The sequence below is a fragment of the Coregonus lavaretus genome (genome assembly GCF_964263955.1).
Source record: "Coregonus lavaretus genome assembly, contig: HAP1_SCAFFOLD_274, whole genome shotgun sequence".
In the NCBI taxonomy this organism is placed as follows: Eukaryota; Metazoa; Chordata; class Actinopteri; order Salmoniformes; family Salmonidae; genus Coregonus; species Coregonus lavaretus.
The window spans coordinates 108,649-131,931 of record NW_028167064.1 but is presented as its reverse complement, the minus strand read 5'-3'; the positions used below and the strand labels follow the sequence as shown (position 1 = coordinate 131,931).

Below are 23,283 nucleotides of genomic sequence, written 5' to 3'. Positions count from 1 at the left end.
AATATCAAGTCGATAATATCAATATTCAAGTTGAATCTAATTGAAGCAGTCAGGAAATGTGATTGGTGAGATTGTTATCGGCTCGATGTGATGTTAGTGAAAGGGGGGGCCACAAAATTGTGAACCACCTATAATGGTATAGAAAAGTATTTTGTTATCGAAATAACAGTTATCAAAAGTATCTCGTTAAAAAATTAATTGGAGTGTATTTCAGCCCAGTGTAATACAACATATAAAATACTCAGAAGTAATTAAAATACATATTTCAAAATAATTGTGACAGAAATACTGTCCATCTCTGATTGTAGCTAAAATAACTCAGCATCAACAACCCAACCTGGCTCTGGCAATGGGTTGTTAAGTGACCTAATGAGTTCTGTCCAATATTTAACCAAATTGAGTTGCTTTTTAACACAACATTTTTTTTTTTAAGCGTGAACATTCTTTTATCCCACCTACAGGCTCCACATTATCGCCTGAACACCCCCAGGTATTTTGGGCTCTATTTAATCAGATCCGCTTTAGCCTACATCCGCATAGCGGTTGTTTTGGCTTTGTCGGAGGTGGAACTGCATTAAAGCTGTCCAATCCACAAGCAGCTCCTGGCATTGTACCTGAAGGGGACGTTGCCATTGGCTACACAGAGTCACATTAACAGAAATCCAATTGCAGCCTCATTAACGTTTGAACAACGGAATGTGAGATGTAATCTACACCTCCATTAGGATGACAGAAATCCTCCTTATTTAGTTTAATTATATTTAATTTGAGCGTAATTATTTCTATATAGCTACATGTTCTCATTCTGAACGTCTAACGCGAGTGGGGCAGGTGTGGCTTTGTGACAATGACTGCAAGAGCAGCTGCTTGACAACCATCAAAACATCCGCTATTCGGCTGTCTGCTAACACTGATCTGATTGAATCTCGGCCTTAATCAAGACTGGAAGTATGCACACACACACGCACGCACACACACACACATACACACGCGCGCGCGCGCGCACGCACACACACACGCACGCACACACACACACATACACACACACACACACACACTGGATGTGTTTTGGCTTTTAGCTTTCTTGAGGGTTTTGATGTTGGTAGTTAACATAGATACATTCATATTATTGTTATATTGAAATATACACTGAGTGTACAAAACGTTAAGAACACCTGCAGTAATAATATTATTGTAATATTACACTGAGTGTACAAAACATTAAGGACACATGTTTTTCCATGACATAGACTGACCAGGTGAATCCAGGTGAAAGCTATGATCCCTTATTGATGTCACTTGTTAAATCCACTTCAATCAGTGTAGATGAAGGGGAGGAGACCGGTTAAAGAAGGATTTTTATGCCTTGAGACAATTGAGACATGAATTGTGTATGTGTGCCATTCAGAGGGGGAATGGGCATGACAAAAGATTTAAGTGCCTTTGAACGGGGTATGGTAGTAGGTGCCAGACACACTGGTTTGTGTCAAGAACTGCAACGCTGCTGGGTTTTTCACACTCAACAGTCCCTGTGTGTATCAAGAATGGTCCACCACCAAATGGACATCCAGCCAACTTGACACAACTGTGGGAAGCATTGGAGTCAACATGGGCCAGCATGTACTTCTTCATCATTTTAACAATAAAGACACTTTTTTAAAAATGTAATTCCTCTTCGCTCTCCAAGATTTGCTGAATCTCCTCTCTAGACTACTTCAGCTTGCTCCTAAATTAATGCACTGTTTGGAAAGTGAAGTTGTGGCAGTGGATCTGTCCCACCTCAAATTGGTTGTTTCACTCATGATGTGTTTTCTAACAGCAGAATTAACCTATAGCTAGCCTATATATTTAATTCACACCATTTGCCGTCTCTCGTCAGTAGACTAAATACGGTGGTAACCTGCCCTTCAGTCAATCTCATTTCAATATGTGGTCAGGTTTTATTTTACAACTGACCAAATTACCAAAGAACAACTGTTTTATTTCACTGGCAGGCACTATGACCTTTTCAGGTAGTTACCAAATGTGTTTTTATTAATAATAAAACACAAGTATTAAGTAAAAATGCAGCAAAAGGAATTAAATTCAAAGTCTTGATAAAACCATATAATTACCACCTGAAATAGTCTAAAATAGTATTACGAAATATATACTGTTATTATAAAATATCTGATAATTATGAAGTTATATCAGAAGAAAACAAAGGAATCAAACATAAATGAGTGCTGTGGTCGGCAGGCTTGAACAAAGAAACAGATGACCACATTATGTTTTCCACCTTAATACATATTATGATGTATAATAAAATGCAGAACAGAATAGAAAATAATACAATAAAATACAATTGGATAAAATACAATAGAATTGAATAGAACAGAATATAACAGAATTGAACAGAACAGAATATAACAGAATATAACAGAATATAATATAATATAATATAATATAATATAATAACAGAATAGTATAGATCGTTCCAAGTTGTGTTAGTGTGTTTCTCAGTGAGAGCACTATTAAGACATTAACATCTTTATCAGAAAGGAAAATAAACGCAAATTCAACTCACTGATCCGCTCAGAGCCGGGGTTAATCACCCTCCATTCACTGCACGTGTGTGTGTGTGTGTGTGTGTGTGTGTGTGTGTGTGTGTGTGTGTGTGTGTGTGTGTGTGTGTGTGAGGGAGGGAGATAACTGGTGATCAGAAGACCCGTCAGAAGTAGAAAGGGTGGCTGACAGATGGGAGGAGAGCCAGAGACAGCGCGAGACAAAGAGCAGAAAATTGAGCGAGCCCAGAAAATTGAGCGAGCCCAGAAAATTGAGCGAGCCCAGAAAATTGAGCGAGCCCAGAAAATTGAGAGGAACAGAGCTGAACCGTGTGCGTACCGCGTTGCCCCTCCGTGGAGGATCAGGTGACACCTCAAAAAATAACCGTCAGGCCGCACAGGAGAGGAGAACGGGCTGCACCGGCCAAGATCTAGTTATCTTTTTAGAACACACAGGAGAAAATTCCTCTTTTGTCTGTCTCGTTTCACCACTGAAGGTCACATGCAGTTGGCCACGGTGTTTTTTTAGATGCCATTTTGGAGAGGCACGAGTCATTCGGTCTCTGGGGCAGGTCATCAAATCACCCTAATTAACAAGCTATCAGACAGGTAAGAGTCACTGTGCCTTTTCCCGCTCCTTCTGAACTCCACACGGCTTTCTGGGGAGGAGGGGTACCCAACCCAACCTAACCTAAAAACAACATCTCAGTCAGAAAATGGCTGCCGCCACTCACTCTTTCCACAGCCTCAATGTTCTCCCCTGCCTTCATTGAGGAAAAGTACTATTTCATTCATGCCATTTCCGTTCATTCATCAGCGCGCGGGCCAGCAGACCCTCCGAGTTCCACACAAACATTCTTATCAATGGAGCTGACGTCAGTCGCGCCGCATCACTTCATCAGGAGGGGGGGACGCCGCGTCACTTCATCAGGAGGGGGGGGGGTATATAAAGGAAAGTTGCGCTGGCCGTGGTGCTGAAAACTCTACTCACGACGCGCAGATGCGACAACTAAAGTGTTTTTGACAGTTGTTCGTTGAGAAACAAACACATCACAAGACTATTGACCCCAAAATAAAACAACCAATATCACATTTCCAGATAGTTGATAGTCCAGTCGCCCGGGAGAAGAGAAGAGGTTGAAGAAGTCGAAACTGTTTATTAATAATTTATGAAGTGTAGGCTGAGAGACTACGAGAGGCACGAGATACAGCACTTCTCCCTCGCAGGAATACAGGTGAGTTCCAGCATCTCCCTCGCTTCCTTTTTCTCTGTTTCTCTCCCACACCAGGCGCAGAAAACGGTTGTCTGTTGGATAATACGTTGATATTATAACCAAACTCTCCGGGGAATGAACACGTCATACGTATTAGAGGACTCTCCATGGTTGGAAACTAGAATAGTGTTCGGTTGATTAATCTAAAAGGAGCAGTTTACAGAACAGATCGACTGAAGGCATCCAAAGGAGTGCGTAAAACGGAGGGAGACAGTGTGGAAATGTTCTGCCGGAGCTGCCCATACGATACTGTGGTTTAAACATAAATTAGGTTGTCAGAGAAACAACTCTCTGTTTGTCCCCTGCTGTGTATTTATTGCACAGAGGGAACGTTTTATGGTGTCTTGAACAATCTGGATAGACTGTAGGATTGAATAAGTTCCGTTTTATTTGGGTTGGAAACTCTGAAGAGGCGCAGCGACAGTGTGGCAAAGTGCATATAGCCTATAATAACTATTGCAGCCTATATATGTGATTAGACTAGACACCCCAAAATATAGAACTATAGTTATAATATTAAAGGCTATAGATTAGGCAACAGGCACTCCAAATGTTAGAGCAGTCTAGTAAATTAATATAGGCTATTGTAAATAATGATGAAACGTAAAATAAATATTGCCATAGCCTCCTGAACCATGGAATAAATGAGTGCGTCTATCTTTACTGGTGCCTTATTTCACAATATTTTCTGGCTATTTTTTCTTTGCTTTCCTCACAAGAACGAAATGCTCTCACAATGGTGCCCATCTCCTCATGGCTAGCTTGAAAATTCAAATGTGCATTTAACGCATTTATAACATAGGCACATTTACCCGTCACCATTTTGGCTACGTTGTGAATACCTCAGATTTGCTCTATTTTAAATAGGCGGCTAGAATCTAGATGCATTCTTCTCTCGCTCCTCAACTAAACGTGACCACCCCCCAAAAAAACAGCACAGACAGCATTTCACACACAGATCCGGGAAAAATAAAAGAGTGACCGCTCTTTCTGACGTTCTACATACCTTACCGTTCGACTTTGGACAGAGACGAGAGGTGTCATAATAACGAACTCAGCCGTGAATAGTTGAAGGGAACCAGAGAGCGGGTTAACGTTGACAACGTGGCTCGCGGTTTTACGCATGGCTGTCCTCATGCGCAGCGCAGCCAGACGACTCCGGCTCGTGTCCATATGGAAGCATCGGAATGCAGCTGCCGGTGTGCTGCAGCCAGACGGATAAACCAGCACTAACGGCTTCATACTGTCGGTGTTGTCCGGTCGCTGTCATTATTCCGCATGTATGACGCTATGAAGTCGATAGCCGGTTAGTCTGTATGTCTTGTTTTGGTGTCTGAGGTGAGGACGGTGTTTTTTGTTCCGGGAGAATATGGGAGAATATGTCAATGCAATTTAGATACCAGCTTTGACTGTTTTGAGTTTACAATTTTGTTCTCCAAAAATGTATACATTTGAAACACATAGGCTGCATGGCTACAAATACATATTTTAGCCATCTGTTTCTCCGGCTGTACCAAAACCAGTACTGAACGAAGTGTTGATTTAAAGGCTCCTCCAACATCTGTTAGAAATCAACAGAAGCCTCCCTTGGAATTGTGTCTGATGTCATCATATAATGTCATATAGGATTCGGTAGAAACGGTTGGTCGTCATATAGGATTCGGTAGAAACGGTTGGTCGTCATATAGGACTCAGTAGAAACGGTTGGTCATCATATAGGATTCGGTAGAAACGGTTGGTCATCATATAGGACTCAGTAGAAACGGTTGGTCATCATATAGGATTCGGTAGAAACGGTTGGTCATCATATAGGATTCGGTAGAAACGGTTGGTCATCATATAGGACTCGGTAGAAACGGTTGGTCATCATATAGGATTCGGTAGAAACGGTTGGTCATCATTTAGGATTCGGTAGAAACGGTAGGGTCGTCATATAGGATTCGGTAGAAACGGTTGGTCGTCATATAGGATTCGGTAGAAACGGTAGGGTCGTCATATAGGATTCGGTAGAAACGGTTGGTCGCCATATAATCTCTCGTGGACAGATTCTGATTACGAGAAGCAATTATTTCTGTTTTTTTTGTTTGTTTTCATCATTGATTATTTGTAGCCTACGAACCAGGAATCGGCGAAGACGGTGCTTAAACTGGGGAGGTGATTTCAAGCCGCCTGCGGATGATAAACGGTTTACACTAGATTCCACAGCCACAAAGTCAAAATTGGCTATATCATAAGATTTAACGAAAACAAAAATGAGCTTTTTGTCCATGATAAACACGGGTGAAATTAGTGGAAGGGATGGGTTTGGCAGAGAGTTTCCTTTTGTGAGAGAGGAGACTTCGCTTCCTTCCTTCGCACAACGGTAATCACAATTTTTAGCAGCATTCCCCCCAGAAGTAAAACATTTTCGTGAGAATTTTACTTCTGGATAATGTTCTTAAGAGGGGGTAATTTTTTTATTTATTTTTCGTATCTCAACTCTCCCCTGAGACAGGTTCAGAGATTGGGGTCACGGCCAGTGATCAGCCGTTACCAATGGCAACCCTGGAGCATTTACATTTTAGTCATTTAGAAGACACTCTAGAGCGATTTACAGCAGTGAGTGTATGTATTTTCATACTGGTCCCCCGTGGGAATCGAACCCATAACCCTGGCGTTGCAAGTGCCATGCTCTACCAACTGAGCCACGCGGGACCAGTTAGGGTGAAGTGCCTTGCTCAAAGGCACATTGACAGATTTTTCACCTTGTTGGCTTGGGGATTTGAATTGGCGACCGTGGGAGGGAGGGAGGGAGGGAGGGAGGGAGGTTGTATATAAACTGGATCTATAAATAAAATGTATGATAATAAAAAATGTTAAATATGTTTATTTATTATTTTTATCTGTAATCAAAAACGCTATATAAATTAAATGTATTATTGTTATTATTATTATTGTATATATTTTTTTACTGCTACTGCCTCTTTACCATATCTACACCATTAATTAGATTGAGAACAGACACAGTGGAACACACAGTACTATATCGACGCTGCTAAAAGGGATGCGATTTCCTGCTTTTCTGAAGTAATTTTATTCATCCATAATTTAAATGGACATACCCTTTAAGGGATACTGCAAGGTTCTGGCAATTACAATAATAATAAATATCGCACTCCATGCCTTTAATTTGTATAGTGCTTTTCATTACAGTGTTATCTCAAAGCTCTACAAAAATACAAATCATGATAATAAAAAAAAAAAATGCAATGTCAACATCATACATTTAGAATCAAGGCAGGAAATAGCAATAATACATCCTAAAAGGACTTTCCAGATTAGGACCAGAAGAAAGACCGTCTGTGGAAATGGGTTTTAAAATCCTAAAAGGACTTTCCAGATTAGGACTAGAAGAAAGACCTTCTGTAGAAATGGGTTTTAAAATCCTAAAAGGACTTTCCAGATTAGGACCAGAAGAAAGACCGTCTGTGGAAATGTTTTGTAAGGCCCATTTTTAAAAGTTCTGATTGATGGAGCGCCTCTCAGATGGTCAGGGAGAGCATTCCATAGGCGAGGGGGCAAGTGAGCAGAAGGCACGGTCACCCCATAGTACGGAGATGTGTCTTGGGGGGCTTGAAGCAGTAGGGAGCGGCTGGAGCGGAGAGTGCGAGGTGGCTCGTTGATAGGAATGACGTCCCTGATGTAGGTGGGACTCAATCCATTCAACGCTTTAAACACTAGGAGGAGGATTTGAAAGTGAATCCTCTAGTTGACCGGTAGCCACAGGACTTCAGCAAGGATGGTTGTGATGTGGGCTGACTTCCTGGTCCTGGTCAGGACTCTGACAGCACTATTCTGGAGAAGTTGTAGCCTCTGAAGTGATTTAAGGCCTCCGAGTAGAGCGGCAGGTAGCTTTTAGAGGTTAAGAGCGTTGTGCCTGTAACCGAAAGGTCGCTGGTTCTAATCCCCGAGCCGACTAGGTGAAAAATCTGTCGATGTGCCCTAGAGCGTTGCCGTAGTCGATCCGGGAGAAGATGAAGGCATGGACGAGTTTCTCTGCATCTGGCTGGGAGAGCGATGGTTTGAGCCGGGCGATGTTTCTTAGATAGAACAATTATATCAAACTTGACCCCCCAATGTTGGAGATGAGAGAGGACAGATGGATGGCTTGACCGTCAATTTTAGGCCAGATGTTTCCAGCAGTGGTGACCTGCTTGACCCAGTAAGCATAGCCTCAGTCTCGCTGCTGTTCAGCTGGAGGAAGTTCTCTTTCATCCCATACCCTGATGTCATCTAGGCAGCTGCTGAGTTTTCCTGAGATGGTATCTGGCTGGGTGTTAATGTAGACCTGGGGATCATCAGCGTAGCAGTGGATGTTCATGTTCTAGTCTCTGAGGATTTGGCTGAGACGGAGCATGTAGATTAGGAACAGAATAGGTCCCAAAAACGTGACCGCTGTGGGACACCGCATGTGACTGTAGACTCCTCCGATCTGGACACTCCAATGGTGATGTATTGCTTCCTATTGGAGAGGTAGGAGGAGAACCAATTCAGAGCAGTTCCAGAGACACCAGTGTGCTCTCTGAGATGCCGCAGGAGGATGTTGCGGTGTCAAGCATAACTGAGATCTAAGAAGAGGAGGATGCTGGGAGATCCTGTATCCGCAGCCATCAGTAGGTCGTTGGTAACTCTCACCAGAGCTGTTTCGGTGCTGTGCAAGGGCCGGAAGCCAGACTGGAAAACTGTGTACAGCTGATTGGAAGACAGATGGAATTGAAGCTGGTTTGTAGTTGAATAGGATGTCCTGGTCAAGGTTGGGTTTCTTCAGTAAGGGGGTGACTGCAGCTGTTTTGAAGAGTGATGGTACCTCCCCCAGTCAGCAGGGACTTGTTGATGAGGGTGGTGACAAACTGAAGCAGGCTAGATGAGCAGGTTTCGAGTAGGGATGTAGGGACAGGGTCAAGGGAGCAAGTGATGGCCTTCATTTTAAAGATGATTGACTGCACAGCGGTGGATGGGACTTCATGTGAAGCTGCTGAGGGGAGGGGCAGTCTGGGTTGGGGGTGGGGCTCAGGAGGTGGGGTTCAGGTCATCTAAGAGGCCTTGATGTTTGTTCTGACGTTGTCAATCTTTATTCTTGAATCATTCTGAGAAGCAGCGACTGCACTTCTCGGATGAGGCTGCATGATTTTGCAGGGTTGAGAAGACAGTTAATGGTTTGGACCAGGGTCTGGCGTTAGCTTCGTTGTGGAGTAGAAGGCTGATCGTGCTTTAGGGCAGCAGAGTAGCTCGCTTGGTGGTCTTTATAGGCCAGTAGATGGACAGTGAGGCCATCCTTCTCCAACACACTTTTTGTGTGTTTTTTGTTTTGTTTTCGGACGCAAGGATGTTCAGGGTAGTACTCAGAGTGCTGCTGTACAGGTTGACCATGTCATCGAGGGCCAGCTCACTGCAGGCAGACTCAGAGGTGAGCTGGATGTGTTCCTGGAAGAGGGATGGGTCGAAAGGTCCTCTTTGGGCGGTGGAGAGGAGTGGCAGCAGTCAGAGACAGTGTCACAGCCTGGTGGTCAGATAGTTTGAGGACTTCCAAGTCAGAGGCAGGGACAACTCCAGTGAAAATGAGGTGTGTTGTGTGTCCACCGTTGTGGGTGGGGGACATTAACATGTTGCACATAATAATATAATAATATGCCATTTAGCAGACGCGTTTATCCAAAGCGACTTACAGTCATGTGTGCATACATTCTTACATATGGGTGGTCCCGGGGATCGAACCCACTACCCTGGCGTTACAAGCGCCGTGCTCTACCAGCTGAGCTACAGAGGACCACTAGCTGTGCTAATGACTAGCTGGACAGTCCATCAAGTTGAGGAAGTCAGCAGCCAACTCACCCAAAATCAGAATGTTGGAGAGGGTGGGGCATACGGAGGTTAATGGTTCAGAAAACACAGGAATAAAAGAGGTGCTTGTCTTGGGGCGGCAGTAAACAAGGATAAACCCAGGAATAAAAGAGGTGCTTGTCTTGGGGCGGCAGTAAACAAGGATAAACCCAGGAATAAAAGAGGTGCTTGTCTTGGGGCGGCAGTAAACCAGGATACCACTGGGATGATTTGGTTGATTAGATGTAAAAGCAAGGAGCTCAAAAGACTGAAAATCAGCAACAGTCAATGGGTTTCAAATAAAGCAGGCTCTGTATAAAACATTATTTCAAACAATTATCCTGTATTTCTACTTACCCAGAGTCAGATGAACTCGTTATGTCAGCATTGGCTTGCAAAGCAACCTCGAACTTTCTTCACACTGGACACTGAAATTCTCAGTATCTCTTTAAACCAGTTGGCTATAGGTCAATTTATAGATACAAATGATATACAACCTCCCTGCTCGCTCCCTACCACCCTCCCTCCCTGCTCCCTCCCTCCCTCTTCCTCCCTACCTGCTCCCTCCCTCCCTCTTCCTCCCTCCCTGCTCTCTCCCTCTCCCTCCACCTCCCTCCCTCCCCCTCCCTCACTCTTCCTCCCTCCCTGCTCCCTCCCTCTCCCTCCACCTCCCTCCCTCCCTCCCCCTCCCTCACTCCCCATCTCTCCTCCCTGCTCCCTCCCTCTCCCTCCCCCTCCCTCCCTCCCTCCCTCCCTCCCTCCTCCCTCCCTCCCTCCCTCCCTCCCTCCCTCTCCCTCCCTGCTCCCTCCCTCCCCCTCTCTCCCTCCCTGCTCCCTACCTCCCTCTTCCTCCCTACCTGCTCCCTCCCCTCCTCCCTCCCTGCTCCCTCCCTCTTCCTCCCTACCTGCTCCCTCCCTCACTCTTCCTCCCTCCCTGCTCCCTCCCTCTCCCTCCACCTCCCTCCCTCCCCCTCCCTCACTCTTCCTCCCTCCCTGCTCCCTCCCTCTCCCTCCACCTCCCTCCCTCCCTCCCCCTCCCTCACTCCCCCCTCTCTGCCTCCCTGCTCCCTCCCTCTCCCTCCCTCTCCCTCCCTGCTCCCTACCCCCTCCCCTCTCCCTTCCCTCCCCCTCCCTGCTCCCTCCCTCTCCCTCCCTCCCTCCCTCACTCCCCATCTCTCCCTCCCTGCTCCCTCCCTCTCCCTCCCTCTCCCTCCCTGCTCCCTACCCCCTCCCTCTCCCTCCCCCTCCCTTCTCCCTCCCTCTCCCTCCCTGCTCCCTCCCCCTCACTCCCTCTCCCTCACTCTCCCTCCCTCACTCCCCCTCTCTCCCTCCCTGCTTCCTACCTCCCTACCTCCCTCACTCCCCTCCCCTCTTCTCCCTCACTCTCCCTCCCTCCCTCCCTCCCTCCCTCCCTCCCTCCCTCCCTCCCTCCCTCCCTCCCTCCCTCCCTCCCTCCTCCCTCCCTCCCTCCCTCCCTCCCTCCCTCCCTCCCTCTCCATCTTCCTCCCTCCCTGCTCCCTCCCTCCCTCCCTCCCTCTCCCTTCCTGCAAGCTCCCTCTCCCTCCCTCCCTCTCCCCCTCTCTCCCTCCCTCACTCCCCCTCCCTCCCCTCTGCTCCCTCCCTCCCCTCTAGTCCCTCCCTCCCCCCCCCTGCTCCCTACCTCCCTCCCTCCCTCTCCCTATGATTTTACAGAAGTCTGCTGCAAGTCATAAAGATTATGTTAAAGATATCTGCTCAATGTTCTCCCTCCCTACAGGTGCTCAGCCCTCCCTCCCTCCTGCCCGTTCTGCATGGTCATGACCAGTCACCACGCACCCTCCACAGCCCGACTCATCCTATTGGTCCTGCTCACTGTCACTCCACGGCTGACCGCCACCCCTGTGGGGGGGGAGGGAAGGGAGGGGCAGGAGCAGGGGGAGGGGCACTCCAGGACTCACCTCAAAGAGGACAGCCTTATCCTCAGCCCCCTCCATAGCCCTCTAGAAATCAGCCCCAGCCCCCTCCGCTACCCCCTGGACCAGACCCAGGACCGGGAAGAAGACCAGGGACAGAGCCAGGAACAGAGCTATGGCTGGCCCCAATACTACTGGAGGCCCTGGACCAAACCGGGAGAGCACAGACACAGGAGCGAGGAGAGGGGGACCCAGTCCCTTTGCAGGATAGAAGGGGTGAGGAGACAAGGAGAGAGGTTGGGAGAGAGGAGGAGGAGGAGGAGAGGAGGGTGGGGGAGAGAAGGAGAGAGGTTGGGAGAGAGGAGGAGGAGAGGAGGGTGGGGAAGAGAAGGATGGAACAGCTAGGACCAGCACTAATGGCAGCAGCTCTGGGAGAGGAGTTAAGACAGATAGAGGAAGAGGAGGAGAGGGAGGAGAGGAAGAGGTTAGAGGACAGAGGCTGGCTTCTAGAGGGAGAGGGGGACAGAGCTGGTGGAGGGAGTGAGGAGGGAGGACAGCAGAAGGAGGAGGAGGAGGAGGAGGAGGAGGAGGAGGAGGACGAGAAAGGTGGAGAAGCAGGGAGATGGGGAGGTGAGGAGGAGAAAATAGCAGAGGGGAGTAGGAGAGGAGAGGAGGGGAGGCCTAGTGACCCATCTCTTCAGCGGAAGGCTCGGGGCTACTTCCAGAACATAGACCTTGGTCTCCAAGACAACGAGATCCTTCCTCCTCTGAAGGGGTATAAGGCCTACAACACCCAGCTGGCACAAGCTGGCAAGAAGCTGCACTGGCAGGAGGAGCGGGCACGCAACACCCCCCCACTGGGGGGCAACTTCATGGACGACTTTGAGAATGAAGCAGAGGAGGAGGCGGCTCTGTCGATGGTGGAGGAGGAGGCTCGTGCACGTGCAGAGCAGCAGGAGGTGCAAAGGCAGCAGGAGGAGGCGGAGAGAGCCAGAGAGGAGGAGCAGAGACTCGCGGACATCGCCTCTGACATGTTGCTGCAGTACATGGGGAGACAGAAACAGCAGGGGGCGCCGTACCTCGTGGCCAGACAGAAGGCCGGCGCCAACGCCGCTGAAGACAAGCGCTCCGAGGAGGTGGTAACCGACGGCGATGACCTGGACCAGCAGATGATTGACAGGCTGATCGAGATCAGCAGCAAGCTGCACCTGCCGGCCGACGACGTGGTCCAGATCATCTCCAACGTAGAGGAGAAGAAGAAGAAGAAGAAGAGGAAGGAGCTGACGCCGCTTAGTAACCCTGTCGCCCCGCGTTACCGGCCCCTAGTTCCCCCTCCCCTAGCGACGGGCCCCATGTACCACTACACAGCCTCCTCCAACCCCAAGAAGGACCCGTACTACCAGCCCTACAAGAACAAGTGGAACAAGGACAGAGCCAAAGCTAAGGCCTACAAGCAGGACTACTGGTTCAAACCCCACAAACAGAAGGACGTGTGGTTCAAACCCCAGAAAAAGTTCCTAGCCTTCCCCTCCTACCCCTACTACCAGAAACCCTACCGAGCCTACTACCCTGTGTACTTTCCCTACCCCAAACCGCAGTACTACGACAATACTCCCATGGGGGAGGAGCTACCCCACAGCCCGCCCCCGGACTACGAGCTCCGGCCAACCAGGCGCAGACACAGGGCAGGGGGCAGGGTAAGAGGGGGAGGTAGGCATGGCTGGAGACAGCAGCCCCTCCCACAACATCTCCCCTCCTCCCCCTACATCTCCAACTACATCCTGCCACACCCCCGGACATATCAGCCCCTGCCTAAACCCCTCTTCCCCCAGGGCAGGGGCTGGCGCCCCCCATACTACAACCCACCAGGGCCTGGGGGCTTGGGCGTAGCCGGGGGAAGGGTGGGAGGGGACTATGAAGACGACGATGGGCTGGTTCCTCAGCTGGACAGTCAAGAGGAACTGGAGAACTTTATATCCAAAATATACATGAAACGCAGAATGTACTAGAGACACAAGGACAGACAGACACTACCACAGGACAAAGGGACCAAACAGGGGAGGGGAGGGAGGGAGGGAGGATGGGAGGGGGGAGGGAGGAGGGAGGGAGGGAGGGGGGAGGGGGGGAGGGAGGGGGGAGGGGGGAGGGAGGGAGTAATATAAGAAGGCTGGATGAGAGAGAGAAGAAAGAGTGATAGATGTTCTGTTGTTTGTTTTTCACTGTTTTTTTTCTGTTGTCGTTTTGGTTTATTTGTGAGCAGTGAAGGAAGGGAGGGAGGAGGAGCGGGAGAGCTTGACATTGTGAGTCAGAACTTCCGGTCGGTCCGGAGCAGGGGAGCTGCTGGCTGTCTGCTTTCATTCAGGTCTGTCTCTGACGTTGGGGCACATCCAGAGAGCTGGGGGTTAGAACAAACAACAACATGGTGCCAACAGCGGGAGACTCATGTTTACAGAATCATCTATAGACGGGTTAGCTGACAACGTCACCAAAAGGATGCTCACGCTGCAATGGGGCAGAAATCCATGAGTTGTTGTGATTCAGATGGCTAGCAACAATGACCAGAAGCTGCCATGTGGGGAATCGTAGGTGGCTCGTTTCAGCTCGTTTTATCTTGTTATTGATACCATTTGACAATTTGAGCTGTTTTGACTGATTTCATGCCTATGCTAATATGGCTAAAATTCGCTAGCTAGCTAACCAACAAATGTAACGATGTATTTGAGAGAGAACAAGCCCTCATTGTGCAAATATATTTATGTTTTCAATAAACATGGAGATGAAGTATAGTTTACATGTCAACAGTCTAAGCCAACCCTGTCTGTTTTGCCACAGACTTGCGCACACCTCGGTTCTGTTGCTAAACAACCAACCCGTCTATAGTGTCTTTTCTTTCAGAGATTCAGGAAAACGTCTGTCGTCGAGTTGTGTTTTTCTGTTGACATCAGCTGATCTTTTACCAAGGTACCAAACACAGTCACAGATCCCAGGACTATTCAGATAGAGGCGTCTTTCTCTCTGCCTGTTCTAATACCAATCCAATACCACAATAATACTGACATAGTAAATCCTTACAGATCCCAAACCCATCCTCTGTAATGTCATACCAATATATTCAACAAGATCTCACAGTTTCACGTCGAAATTTAACGAATTATGGACAAGCTTCTTTTTTTGACCCATTTAGGACTGCGTTCATTCCGCGTGTGTTTTGAGATAGGGTTGAAACAGAAACACCTCGACAGTTAACTGCAAAGGCATTAATTCCGACTGGTTAAGGTTAGGGCTAAGGTTTAGGATAGTGTTAAAACAAGAAAACAAAAACAAAGCTATTTTACATCCAGTAGGTACTGGAGTTGAACCCAGTGTTAGGTAGTATTTCTGGGGCCTATAGTGATGTGAGCACAGAGAGACAGTCGACAGTAACCCTAACCCTAACCCGGCCTCCTCAATTACAACCTGATAGGACCAGTTGTTCGCTACCCAGGGCCAATAGGGCAGGTCAAACACACACAACACACAACACACAACACACACACTTATCCAACCCTCCATCTCACAGCTACTAGAAGTCACTATGTCATATTATTTCCAAAGGATATTGAGAAAGAGGGAAGAGGGGGGAGAGAGGAGAGGAGGGAGGAGGAGAGGAGAGGAGAGGAGAGGAGAGGAGAGGAGAGGAGAGGAGAGGAGGGGAGGAGAGGAGGAGGGGAGGGGAGGGGAGGAGGGGAGAGGAGGAGAGGAGGAGGGGAGGAGGGGAGGAGGGGAGAGGAGGAGAGGAGGGGAGGAGGGAAGGAGGGGAGGAGGGGAGGAGGGGAGGGGAGGAGGGGAGGAGGGGAGGAGGAGGGGAGGAGGGGAGGGGAGGAGGGGAGGAGGGGAGGAGGAGGGGAGGAGGGGAGGAGGAGGGGAGAGGAGGAGGAGGGGAGGAGGGGAGGAGAGGAGGGGAGGAGGAGGAGGGGAGGAGGGGAGGAGGGGAGGGGGGGAGGGGAGGAGGGGAGGAGAGGAGGAGAGGAGGAGGAGGGGAGGGGAGGAGGGGAGGGGGAGGGGAGGAGGGGAGGAGAGGAGGAGGAGGGGAGGGGAGGAGGGGAGGAGGGGAGGAGAGGAGGAGAGGAGGAGGGGAGGAGGGTGAGCTAGGAGAGCTTGACCTGATAAATCTGCACGTCTTTCTAATTTAAAAAAAGAAAAAAAACATTTGTACCAACAAAAAAAACATCCAGTGAGGAGAAATATGTGGTGGTGTTTGTTTCTCTGATTCAATTGTGATCTAAAAAAAGTGAGAATGTAAAACTCGGGGTCAGAGAAGAGCTCCGTCCTGTGAAAGGACTGTTGTGTTGTCGTGACCATATCTCCTTTGGGCTTGTAAGATGTACAGTTCATGTGAAATAAATGCCCTTCTGTGCAACGTGTACATAACAGCATGACCCATGACTAGTTTTGCTTTAAGAAGAAAAAATAAAAGCAACTATTTTATTAAAGTTCTGTTTTTTAATGCATTTTTGAACAGTTTGATGCACATTAGAGTTTTGTATTGCACAGTAGAGTTCTATATTACACAGTAGAGTTCTATATTACACAGTAGAGTTCTATATTACACAGTATAGTTCTATATTACACAGTAGAGTTCTATATTAAACAGTAGAGTTCTATATTAAACAGTAGAGTTCTATGTTACACAGTAGAGTTCTATGTTACACAGTAGAGTTCTATATTACACAGTAGAGTTCTATATTACACAGTAGGGTTCTATATTACACAGTAGAGTTCTATATTACACAGTAGAGTTCTATATTAAACAGTAGAGTTCTATATTACACAGTAGAGTTCTATATTAAACAGTAGAGTTCTATATTACACAGTAGAGTTCTATATTACACAGTAGAGTTCTATATTAAACAGTAGAGTTCTATATTACACAGTAGAGTTCTATATTACACAGTAGAGTTCTATATTACACAGTAGAGTTCTATATTACACAGTAGAGTTCTATATTACACAGTAGAGTTCTATATTAAACAGTAGAGTTCTATATTACACAGTAGAGTTCTATATTATTAAACAGTAGAGTTCTATATTACACAGTAGAGTTCTATATTACACAGTAGAGTTCTATATTACACAGTAAAGTTCTATATTACACAGTAGAGTTCTATATTACACAGTAGAGTTCTATATTAAACAGTAGAGTTCTATATTAAACAGTAGAGTTCTATATTACACAGTATAGTTCTATATTACACAGTAGAGTTCTATATTACACAGTAGAGTTCTATATTACACAGTAGAGTTCTATATTACAAACTAAAGTTCTATACACAGTAGAGTACACTTTCCTCTTTGGTCAAAAGACAAATGAGTGGATGAGAGATCAGAAAAGGGCTGACTGTGTAAACACAGCCCTGGTGTATCAGGTCTGAATCAGTCTGTCACGAGTTACAAAGCCAGAACCCAGAAGCAGACCAGGACAAGGTAAGTTGAAACGAAGGTGAGTGTTTATTTAACAGATTCAAGAGTGATGCTGAATAATCCAGGGAACAGAGCGGGCGGCGTGGATGAGTTGTTGGGGGTGCAGTGGTAGATCCAATAATGGCTCGGCAGCCGCCGACCACCAGGCAGGGGTTGGGTGAAGGTTCCGGACGAGTGACTGCAGATGGAACAAAACGGAGGTAAGTACACAACAAACCAACAAGGTGCAAAACAACAAAACTAACGCTAGAAGCTCTAAGGCTGATACTCTGATAAACATACTGTTCATGGCTAACGATCCGGCAGGGAATGGATGTCAGGTCAGAGCCTAAAAAGGGTGATGATCAGGACCAGGTGTGCAGATTGCTGATGGGATGCAGGTGCGGTAAATCATGAGAGCTCCCGCCTAGCAACGTCGCCCGGCAACCAGGCAGGGAGCGTTCCAGAACCCTCGGGAAACTGGAGATCCCGAGCAGAAAACTGACAACACAGACAGGAACCGACTCAGGATGCAGGGTTCGTTACAGTACCCCCCCTCCGACGAACGCCACCGGGCGGACTCCCCGGAGCGCCAGGATGGAGGCGGTAGAAGTCACGAAGGAGGTCAGCATCAAGGATCTGTCGCCGCGGAATCCAACTCCTCTCTTCAGGACCATACCCCTCCCAGTCCACGAGATACTGGAAACCCCGGCCCCGCCGTCTGGAATCCATAATGCGTCGCACCGTGTAGGCAGGACCACCTCCGATCATCCGAGGAGGAGGAGGAGGAGGCGGAGGAGGCAACAGAGGACTGAGGAGAACAGGCTTGAGGCAGGAGACGTGAAAGGTGGGATGGACTCTGAGCGTTCTCGGTAACTTGAGTCGAACTGCAACCGGATTGATCACCTTCTCCACCACAAACGGACCAATGAACTTCGGTGACAACTTCCTAGACTCAGTCCGTAAAGGAAGATCCCGTGTGGCCAACCAGACCCTATCTCCGATGGTATAGGTAGGAGCGGGAATCCGGCGACGATTCGCCTGGAGCTGATACCGGTCAGAAACTCTAAGGAGTGCCTTTCTGGCCCGATGCCAGGTCCGGTGGCAACGACGAATGTAAGCCTGAACAGAGGGCACTGAGAGATCCTTCTCCTGAGAAGGAAACAAGGGAGGTTGGTAGCCATACAGGCACTGGAAGGGAGACATCCCAGTGGCAGAGGTAGGGAGAGTATTGTGGGCATACTCAACCCAAGGCAACTGAGAGACCCAGGAGGTGGGGTTGGAGGAGACAAGGCAGCGTAGCGTGGATTCCATCTTCTGGTTGGCTCTCTCCGCCTGACCATTAGATTGGGGGTGAAAACCAGATGTGAGACTGACTGTAGCTCCAATGGCCAAACAGAAGGACTTCCAGACAGCAGAGGTAAACTGAGGACCACGGTCGGAAACGATATCACTGGGCAACCCGTGGACCCTGAAAACCTCCCTAACCAGGATCTCGGACGTCTCAGAGGCAGAGGGAAGCTTGGAAATGGGCACAAAGTGGGCGAACTTGCTGAATCTGTCCACGATAGTCAGAACGACCGTGTTCCCCTCAGAAGAGGGCAACCCAGTGACAAAGTCCAGGGCCAGATGCGACCATGGTCGCCGGGGAATAGGAAGGGGGTGAAGTAGTCCAGAGCTGGGCCGATTGGCACTCTTATTCTGCGCACACACTGGACAGGCAGCAACAAACCCCCGAGTATCCTCTCCCATGGCAGGCCACCAAAATCGTCTGCGAAGAAACGCCATCGTCCGAGCCACGCCAGGGTGACAAGCCATCTTGCTGGCGTGGGACCATTGGAGGACAGCAGAACGAACCGACTCAGGCACAAACAACCGACCGGGTGGACCGTTACCGGGACCGGGCTGCGTCCGAAGGGCCGCCATAACCTCCTCCTCAATCTTCCACATAACTGCTCCCACGACACAGTTCCGGGGAAGAATCGTCTCGGTCTTGGCCCCACTCTCCTCCGTCTTGGAGAACATCCGGGACAAGGCGTCCGCCTTGCCGTTCTTAGATCCAGGTCGGAACGTCAGGGAAAAATTGAATCGTCCGAAAAACAACGCCCACCTGGCCTGACGGGAGTTGAGACGTCTAGCCGATTGCACGTAAGCAAGATTCTTGTGGTCAGTCCAGACAATAAACGGTTGCTCCGCCCCCTCCAACCAGTGGCGCCACTCCTCCAAGGCAAGCTTCACCGCGAGAAGCTCCCGGTTACCCACATCGTAGTTCCTCTCCGCAGGCGAAAGACGACGAGAGTAGTAGGCGCAGGGATGGAGTTTACCGTCAGTGGAGCATCGCTGGGACAGGATGGCGCCAACCCCCACATCAGACGCATCCACTTCAACGACGAACTGACGGGCCATGTCAGGTTGAGAGAGAATCGGTGCGTTGGTGAATCGCCTCTTCAAATCCAGAAACGCTCGATCCGCCTCCGGATTCCAATTGAAGGTCCTGGTACTGGAAGTCAAGGCAGTTAACGGAGCGGCCACACGGCTGTAATCCCGGATGAATCTGCGGTAGAAATTCGCAAACCCCAAAAACCTCTGGAGCTGCAATCTCGTACCGGGCTGGGCCCATTCCAGAACCTCTCTAACCTTCTCCTGGTCCATCCTAATCTCTCCCCTGGAGATGATGTACCCGAGGAAGGATGTCGTGTGGGCGTGAAACTCGCACTTCTCGGCCTTCACGAACAGGCGATTCTCCAACAATCGCTGCAGAACCTGCCGGACATGCTGGACGTGGTTGGAAGGTTCCTTCGAGAAGATCAGAATGTCATCCAGGTAAACAAACACAAAGAGACCGATCATATCTCTCAGGACGTCGTTCACCATACTCTGGAATACCGCTGGAGCATTGGTCAGTCCAAACGGCATCACCTGATACTCGAAGTGACCCATCGGTGTATTGAAACCCGTCAACCACTCGTCCCCCTCTCTGATCCGGACCAGGTGATACGCATTGCGTAGGTCTAGCTTGGTGAACACCGTAGCACCCTGTAAGGAGTCGAAGGCAGAGCTCATCAAGGGCAGGGGATACTTGTTCTTGACCGTGATATCATTCAACCCCCGATAATCAATACACGGTCGAAGAGAGCCATCCTTCTTACCCACAAAGAAGAATCCTGCCCCCAGGGGTGATGACGAGGGACGAATGAGGCCAGCAGCTAGGGACTCCTTGATGTAGGTCTCCAAAGCCTCACGTTCAGGTCGGGAGATACTGTATAACCGTCCCTTGGGATAGACAGCTCCAGGGAACAGGTTGATGGCACAATCATATGGTCGGTGGGGAGGGAGTGACAGCGCCCTCTGCTTACTGAACACTTCCCCCAAATCGTGATATGTCTCGGGAACCAGGGACAAATCTGGGGGTTTAGCCTCAATCACCTGACTGGGAACTGAATGGGAACAGGCAGTCTTGAGACAGTTAGCATGACAATCAAGGCTCCAACTCGTTACCTTGCCCGTCACCCAATCGAACGTGGGATTGTGTTCCTTCAGCCAGGGGTATCCAAGGACCAGAGGAACATGGGAAGACGGCAGAATGAAGAATGAGATCACCTCAGAATGATTCCCCGACAACAGCATCTTAACCGGTTCAGTCCTCATCGTGATACGTGCCAGACTACTGCCGTTCAGAGTGGTAGCTTCAATGGCTTCCGGTAATTGCTCCTTGGAAAGCCCCAGCTGTTCCACCACTTCGGCATCAATAAAGCTTCCATCGGCACCTGAATCGACAAAAGCGTTAATCGCTAAGCTCTGATTCCTGTTCATGAGGGTAGCCGGGAAACGGGGTCTGACAGAGGTATTGAGAGGTCGAAACTGGCTCGCTAAAAGTCCTCCCAACTTTAGCGAGCCGAGCAGTTTGACGACCGCCGGGAACAAGTGGCGATGTAATGTCCCGAACTACCACAGTAGAGGCAACAGTTGGTCCTACGTCTATGTTGGCGCTCCTCCTTGTTTAACCCGTGCCACCCCACTTGCATGGGTTCAGAATCGGGAGACAGGACCTCTCCACTAATCCTGTGTGGTGGACAATGATCGACGTATTCTGGTCCACTCCCCGACCCGACTGGGACCTGAGAAGCTGATCGATTGGACGGGACCCATTGCTTCTCCCTCCTTCGCTCTCGAACTTGGTTATCCACCCGAATAGACAAGGCTACCAAGCTGTCCAGGTCACTAGGCTCCGGATAGGAGATCAACTCATCCTTGAGCTGCTCCGACAGGCCCTGGTAAAAGGCCGCTTGCAGAGACTCCTCATTCCACCCACTCTCCACAGCCAACGTCCTGAACTCGATCACGAAGTCGGCAACGCTGCGAGTTCCTTGGCGAAGCGAAAACAGGCGCCTAGCTGCATCCATCCCTCGGACGGAATGGTCGAATAGCTTCCTCATCTCGGCCGTGAACCCCTGGTATGAATCCATGCAGGTGTCCTGTCGTTCCCAAACGGCTGAAGCCCACTCCAGCGCTCGACCACGCAGCAACTCAATAACAAAGGCTATCCTAGCCTTGTCTGTGGCATAAGAGTAGGGCTGTAGATCGAACACTAAACCACACTGCATAAGGAAAGAACGGCATCTTCCCAGTTCCCCCTCATATTTATCCGGCGTCGGAACCTTGGGCTCACGGAAGGACACAGCTCCAGAAGCGGCAGGCGAGATGGGTGAAACCGGTAGTGGATTCTCCACCGGAATCTTGCGCTGGTTCTGGACCTCCGTCAGACCGGTAGAAAGGTTCCGAACTGACAACGCTATCTCCTGTAGTACCGTGCTATGATGTCCCAACATCTTCTCCTGATGGGAAATGGCATGGCGAACAGAGTCCAGGTCCGCTGGGTTCATTACTGGCCGGATCGTTCTGTCACGAGTTACAAAGCCAGAACCCAGAAGCAGACCAGGACAAGGTAAGTTGAAACGAAGGTGAGTGTTTATTTAACAGATTCAAGAGTGATGCTGAATAATCCAGGGAACAGAGCGGGCGGCGTGGATGAGTTGTTGGGGGTGCAGTGGTAGATCCAATAATGGCTCGGCAGCCGCCGACCACCAGGCAGGGGTTGGGTGAAGGTTCCGGACGAGTGACTGCAGATGGAACAAAACGGAGGTAAGTACACAACAAACCAACAAGGTGCAAAACAACAAAACTAACGCTAGAAGCTCTAAGGCTGATACTCTGATAAACATACTGTTCATGGCTAACGATCCGGCAGGGAATGGATGTCAGGTCAGAGCCTAAAAAGGGTGATGATCAGGACCAGGTGTGCAGATTGCTGATGGGATGCAGGTGCGGTAAATCATGAGAGCTCCCGCCTAGCAACGTCGCCCGGCAACCAGGCAGGGAGCGTTCCAGAACCCTCGGGAAACTGGAGATCCCGAGCAGAAAACTGACAACACAGACAGGAACCGACTCAGGATGCAGGGTTCGTTACACAGTCCCTGATTAGAGACGAAGAATGACAACCAGCCGTGCTGCTGACCTCTGGGAATGGAGCTGAGAACAGGGGATCTGTATGCCTTACAATGCTGTATGTATGTTGTATAAGAGGAAAGTGTATGGAGAATCTTCTTCTGGCTTCCAGAACAGGGCTGCCTGTGTAAAGGCAGAATCTACCCTCAGAAAGAACACATGAATCTGACTGCTAGAAAACATAGAGAAAAGAGAGAGACAATATGAACGAAGGGGGAGAAAGGGAAAGAGAGGGAGGAAGAGAGAGGGAGGAAGAGAGAGGGAGGAAGAGAGAGGGAGGAAGAGAGAGGGGAGGAAGAGAGAGGGAGGAAGCGAGAGGGAGGTAGAGAGAGGGAGGAAGAGAGAGGGGAGGAAGAGAGAGGGAGGAAGAGAAAGGGGAGGAAGAGAGAGGGAGGAAGAGAGAGGGAGGAAGAGAGAGGGAGGAAGAGAGAGGGAGGAAGAGAGAGGGGAGGAAGAGAGAGGGAGGAAGAGAAAGTGGAGGAAGAGAGAGGGAGGAAGAGAGAGGGAGGAAGAGAGAGGGGAGGAAGACAGAGGGAGGAAGAGAGAGGGGAGGAAGAGAGAGGGGAGGAAGAGAGAGGGAGGAAGAGAGAGGGGGGGAAGACAGAGGGAGGAAGAGAGAGGGGAGGAAGAGAGAGGGGAGGAAGAGAGAGGGAGGAAGAGAGAGGGAGGAAGAGAGAGGGGAGGAAGAGAGAGGGGAGGAAGAGAGAGGGAGGAAGAGATAGGGAGGAAGAGAAAGGGGAGGAAGAGAGAGGGAGGAAGAGAGAGGGAGGA

At 49.3% G+C, this 23,283-nt stretch overlaps 1 pseudogene across 1 annotated transcript; it reads left to right on the top strand.

Moving 5' to 3' along the window:
- The first annotated feature begins 11,466 nt into the window (after nucleotides 1-11,466).
- Nucleotides 11,467-13,577, top strand: LOC311113921 (annotated as a pseudogene). The gene is made up of 2 exons: nucleotides 11,467-11,864; nucleotides 11,931-13,577. The product of its transcript is annotated as an uncharacterized misc_RNA (transcript).
- Nucleotides 13,578-23,283: the final 9,706 nt, after the last annotated feature.